This window comes from Zea mays, chromosome 3 (assembly GCF_902167145.1).
Source record: "Zea mays cultivar B73 chromosome 3, Zm-B73-REFERENCE-NAM-5.0, whole genome shotgun sequence".
NCBI classification, from domain to species: domain Eukaryota; kingdom Viridiplantae; phylum Streptophyta; class Magnoliopsida; order Poales; family Poaceae; genus Zea; species Zea mays.
Window position 1 is genome coordinate 214,061,772 of NC_050098.1, and position 6,782 is coordinate 214,068,553.

Here is a 6,782-nt window from a genome sequence, read left to right on the forward strand (position 1 = left end):
GGGGTCTTGAACTCTCCAAGCATAGTCCTCGCCATATCGATGAGCGTCCTGTTCTTCCTCTCTACCACACCATTTTGTTGTGGTGTGTAGGGAGCGGAGAACTCGTGCTTGATCCCTTCCTCCTCAAGGAACTCCTCCACTTGAAGGTTCTTGAATTCGAACCCGTTGTCGCTCCTTATCTTCTTCACTTTGAGCTCAAACTCATTTTGAGCTCTCCTTAGGAAGCGCTTGAGGGTCCCTTGGGTTTCAGACTTATCCTGCAAAAAGAACACCCAAGTGAAGCGGGAAAAGTCATCAACAATAACTAGACCATACTTACTTCCTCCTATGCTTAGATAGGCGACGGGTCCAAAGAGGTCCATATGTAGCAGCTCCAGGGGTCTTGATGTGATCATCACATTTTTGGTGTGATGCGCTCCTCCCACTTGTTTACCTGCTTGACACGCTGCACAAGGTCTATCTTTTTCGAATTGCACGTTAGTCAAACCTATCACGTGTTCTCCCTTTAGAAGCTTGTGAAGGTTCTTCATCCCCACATGAGCTAAGCGGCGATGCCACAGCCAGCCCATGCTAGTCTTAGCTATTAAGCATGCATCTAGACCGGCCTCCTCTTTTGCAAAGTCAACCAAATAGAGTTTGCCGTCTAGTACACCCTTAAAAGCTAGTGAACCATCACATCTTCTAAAGACAGACACATCTATATTTGTAAATAGACAGTTATATCCCATATTGCATAATTGACTAACAGATAGCAAATTATATCCAAGAGACTCTACTAAAAATACATTAGAGATAGAGTGCTCATTTGAGATTGCAATTTTACCTAGCCCTTTTACCTTGCCTTGATTCCCATCACCGAATATTATTGAATCTTGGGAATCTTTGTTTTTGACGTAGGAGGTGAACATCTTCTTCTCCCCCATCATATGGTTTGTGCATCCGCTGTCGATAATCCAGCTTGAACCCCCGGATGCATAAACCTGCAAGGCAAATTTAGGCTTGGGTCTTAGGTACCCAACTCATGTTGGGTCCTACAAGGTTAGTGCAAATATCCTTAGGGACCCAAATGCAAGTTTTGTCTCCCTTGCATTTTGCCCCTAACTTCCTAGCAACTATTTTCCTATCCTTTCTACAAATAGCAAAGGAAGCATTTAAAGCACGATAAATTGTAGAAGGTTCATTCATTACTTTCCTAGGAGCATGAATAATATTCTTTCTAGGCACATGATGAATAGCATTTCTCCTAGACATATCTCTACCATGCATATAGGAAGAACTAGAAGCAAACATGGCATGAGAATCAAAATCATCATAAGCATTATAACTCCTATAAGCATTTCTAGTTTGTCTCCTATCATGGTACATAAAAGCATGGTTCTTTTTAGCACTACTAGCCATAGGAGCCTTCCCTTTCTCCTTGGCGGAGATAGGAGCCTTATGGCTTGTCAAGTCCTTGGCTTCCCTCTTGTAGCCAAGTCCATCCTTAATTGAGGGGTGTCTACCAATTGTGTAGGCATCCCTTGCAAATTTTAGCTTGTCAAATTCATTCTTGCTAGTCTTAAGTTGGGCATTAAGACTAGCCAATTCCTCATTTAATTTGGAAATTGAAACTAAATGATCACTACAAGCATCAACATCGAAATCTTTACACCTCTTACAGATTGTAACATGTTCTACACAAGAATTAGATTTACTAGCTACTTCTAGTTTAGCATTTAAATCATCATTAACACTTTTTAAAGTAGCAATGGTTTCATGACAAGAAGATAATTCACTAGAGAGCATTTCATTCCTTTTAATTTCTAGAGCAAGAGATTTTTGTGCACTAACAAATTTATCATGCTCCTCATATAAAAGATCCTCTTGTTTTTTTAGTAATCTATTCTTGTCATTCAAAGCATCAATCAACTCGCCCTTGGCCTTCTTGTAATGCTTCTTCTTCTCCCTTTTGTTCCCCTTTTCCTGGTCACTTTCATTATCGGGACAGTTAGCAATGAAATGACCAATCTTACCACATTTGAAGCACGAGCGCTTCTCCTTTGTCTTGGTCTTGCTTGGCTGTCCCTTGCAACCTTTAAGCGCCGTCTTGAAGCGCTTAATGATGAGGGCCATCTCCTCATCATTGAGCCCGGCCGCCTCAACTTGCGCCACCTTGCTCGGTAGCGCCTCCTTGCTCCTCGTTGCCTTGAGAGCAATGGGTTGAGGCTCATGAATAGGACCGTTCAACGCGTCGTCCACGTATCTCGCCTCCTTGATCATCATTCGCCCGCTTACGAACTTCCCAAGAACTTCTTCGGGCGACATCTTGGTGTACCTAGGATTTTCACGAATATTGTTCACCAAATGAGGATCAAGAACGGTAAAGGACCTTAGCATTAGGCGGACGACGTCGTGGTCCGTCCATCGCGTGCTCCCGTAGCTCCTTATTTTGTTGACAAGGGTCTTGAGCCGGTTGTATGTTTGGGTTGGCTCCTCGCCCCTTATCATCGCGAATCGTCCAAGCTCGCCCTCCACCAACTCCATCTTGGTGAGCAAGGTGACATCGTTCCCCTCATGAGAGATCTTGAGGGTGTCCCAGATCTGCTTGGATTGTCCAAGCCGCTCACCTTATGATACTCGTCCCTGCACAAAGAGGCTAGCAACACAGTAGTAGCTTGTGCATTTTTATGAATATGTTCATTAATAAACATGGGACTATCCGTACTATCAAAGTGCATTCCACTCTCTACAATCTCCCATATGCTAGGATGGAGAGAGAACAAGTGACTACGCATTTTGTGACTCCAAAATCCGTAGTCCTCTCCATCAAAATGAGGAGGTTTACCAAGTGGAATAGATAATAAATGAGCATTTATACTTTGAGGAATACGAGAGTAATCAAAAGAAAAGTTCGAATTGACCGTTTTCTTTTTCTCGTAGTCGTCGTTGTCCTTTTGGGAGGAGGAAGATTCATCGCTGTCGTAGTAGACAATTTCCTTGATGCGCCTTGTCTTCTTCTTCCTCCCGTCTTTTCTTTTGTGGCCCGAGCCTGAGTCGGTGGGCTTGTCATCATTGGGCTCGTTGACGAAGGACTCCTTCTCCTTGTCGTTGATCACCATCCCCTTGCCCTTAGGATCCATCTCTTCGGGCGGTTAGTCCCTTTCTTGAAGAGAACGGCTCTGATACCAATTGAGAGCACCTAGAGGGGGGGTGAATAGGTGATCCTGTAAAACTTAAACTTATAGCCACCAAAAACTTGTTTAAGTGTTAGCACAGTAATTGCCAAGTGGCTAGAGAAGAGTCTCAACACAACACAACAACCACACAGATATCAATCACAGAGATGGCACAGTGGTTATCCCGTGGTTCGGCCAAGACCAACGCTTGCCTACTCCACGTTGTGGCGTCCCAACGGACGAGGGTTGCAATCAACCCCTCTCAAGCGGTCCAAAGACCAACTTGAATACCACGGTGTTGCTTTGCTTTTCTTAATCCCGTTTGCGAGGAATCTCCACAACTTGGAGCCTCTCGCCCTTACAAAAGATGTTCACAAAGAAGCACGGAGCAAGGGAGGGATTAGCAACGCACACAAGACACAAAAATCAGAGTGTCAACACGCACACAAGTCGCAACAAGAGCTCGCAACACAACCCAATGAGTTCACAACTCAACTAGAGCTCTATATGCTATCACAATGAAACAAATGTGCGGAATCAATGTCTTGGTGCTTAGGAATGTTGTAAGAATGCTTGGTGTGCTCCTCCATGCGCCTAGGGGTCCCTTTTATAGCCCCAAGGCAGCTAGGAGCCGTTGAGTACATTCCAGGAAGGCAGTTCTTGCCTTCTGTCGCCTGGCGCACCGGACACTGTCCGGTGCGGATTTCTTTCCTTCTGTGGCGCGGCCGACCGTTGGCGCCTGAGAGCCGTTGGCGCACCGGACAGTCTGGTGCCCCTTCTAGCCGTTGGCTCGGCCACGCGTCGCGCGCGGATCGCGCAGCCGACCGTTGGCCCGGCCGACCGTTGGCTCACCGGACAGTCCGGTGCACACCGGACAGTCCGGTGAATTATAGCCGTACGTCGTTAATCTTTTCCCGAGAGCGACGAGTTCGCCTGTGAACGACTCACCGGACAGTCCGGTGCACCACCGGACAGTCCGGTGATTTATAGCCGTACAGCGCCGTCGAAGTCCCGAGAGCAGCAAGTTCGCCAGAGTCTGTCTGGCGCACCGGACACTGTCCGGTGCACCCAGACAGAGCAGACTTTGGCTGTACAAGCCAAGTCATATCCAATTCGATTTTTCCTGTTTCTAGCACTTAGACACAATACATTAGTTTCCAAAACAATGTACTAAGGCTTAGAAACATACCTTTACTCTTGATTTGCACTTTGTCCATCCATGGGCATAGATTTACATTTAAGCACTTGTGTTGGCACTCAATCACCAAAATACTTAGAAATGGCCCAAAGGCACATTTCCCTTTCAACAGTGACTGTCCAGTGCACCACCGGACTGTCCGGTGGCCCCATAAGTCAGAGCTCCAACGGTCGAACCCTAATGGTTGGGTGACGTGGCTGGCGCACCGGACAGTGTCCTGTGGCGCACCGGACTGTCCGGTGCGCCCTTCGCAGATAGCCTTCCCCAACGGTCACTTTGGTGGTTGGGGCTATAAATACCCACAACCACCAACACTTCAAGGCATCCATGTTTTCAGCCAACACATTCAATACAAGAGCTAGTGCATTCAATACAAGACACAAATAGAGTGAATCAAAATCTCTCCAAGTCCCAATTCCACTCAAAGCAATAGTGACTAGAAGAGAGAGTTTGCCGTGTTCATTTGAGCTCTTGCGCTTGGATCGCTTTTCTTCTTCCTCCTTTCTTGTTCTCAAGATCATTGTAATCAAAGCAGGAGACACCAAGTTGTGGTGGTCCTTGTAGTGGACTAAGTGTCCCATTTGATTGAACAGAAAAGCTCACTCGGTCTAGGTGACCGTTTGAGAGAGGGAAAGGGTTGAAAGAGACCCGGTCTTTGTGACCACCTCAACGGGGAGTAGGTTTGCAAGAACCGAACCTTGGTAAAACAAATCATCGTGTCATCCGCTCTTATTTGCTTGTGATTTGTTTTTCGCCCTCTCTTTCGGACTCCACTTTATTTCTAACGCTAACTCTGGCTTGTAGTTGTGCTTAAACTTTATAAATTTCAGATTTGCCTATTCACCCCCCCTCTAGGCGACTTTCACCCTTCAATCTCCGCCACGGAGTCATCGCCAAACCGCATAGAATCAGACACCACCGTGTCCAGATCCGCGAACGCCGACCGAGACCCTGTCATGTGGTTCGAGGCTCCGATGTCACAGATCCAGGACCTGGGGTCCCGCTCCTCCTTCACACCGAGCTGGACGAAGACCTTCTCCTGCCGTAGATGCACCAGTCCGCCGGATCCCGTCGACGCCTTCATTTCGTCTCTAGCCCACGTCGCTGTGTGAGCCCATGGGCCCGCCACCGCTGCACTGGGTGTGGCTGGGTCCATCGATGTGGCGCCGGCGGTCCCTGGTCGCGCCTAGGATGCGATGCGGGGTGTGGCCATGGCCGCAGGAGTGGGCGCTCGTGGGGCCACCATGGCTGCGTTGAGTGTGGCTATGTCCAGCGTGGTGCCTCCGGATGGGACGCGTGGTGTAGCCGTGGCCGCAGCTGAGGAGGATGTCGGTGGAGGCGGAGAAGAGGACGGCGGTACACCACCTGAAGACCTTCGAGTGCATTGTCTATGTCAAGAATACGACACCGCACCTGAAGAAGATGGAGGATCATGGCTGCAAGATGATTTTCGTCGGGTATGAGCGCGGGTCTAAGGCATATCGAGTCTACGATCCGGCCACGAGGCGCGTGCACGTGACGCACAACGTGGTCTTTGATGAGTCTGCCCAGTGGGACTGGTCGGAGGGAGCTAAGACTGGCACTGGCGCGGATCATGGCAGCGACGACACGTTCACCATCCAATCTGGGGTGGTGGCGGGGCAAGGAGGTATCCAGGTGGGGGCATCGGTGGCTGCTATACAGCATATGATGACACCAGGAACGCCAAGGGAGGCCGGAGTAGCTTCTCTGGGTGTGCAGTTCACCACACCACCTGCTGCGTTTGACGAAGAGTTGGACGCCCACCATGACGACGATGCACCACTACGGTTCCGAAAGGTGGAGGACGTCACCGGCACTGCATCGACACTGGGGTATGTCGCGCGCGCTCTGTGGAGCGAGCAACTCTTTGTAGTGAGTGTGGAGGAGCCAAGCTCGCTGGCGCATGCTGAGCAAGACCCATTGAAAGTCGCCTAGAGGGGGGAGTGGATAGGTAAATCTGAAATTTACAAACTTAAGCACACACTACAAGCCGGGGTTAGCGTTAGAATTAATTTCGAGTCCAAAAGAGAGGGAAAACAAATCAACCAAGAAATAAAGCGGATGAACACAGTGATTTGTTTTATCGAGGTTCGGTTCCAAAGAACCTAGTCCCCATTGAGGTGGTCACAAAGACCGGGTCTCTTTCAACCCTTTCCCTCTCTCAAACGGTCACTTAGACCGAGTGAGCTTTCTCCTTAATCAAACGGGTCACTTAGACCCGCAAGGACCACCACACACTTGGTGTCTCTTGCTTTGATTACAAGTCACTTGAGAATAAGAATGAGAAGAGAAGAAAGCACAATTGCAAAAGCCAAGCGACAAGAGCGACAAATATCACATAGATCACTCTCTCTCTCAAGTCACTAATCACTAATGATCACTTGTCTAAATTGTGGAACTTGTAGAGA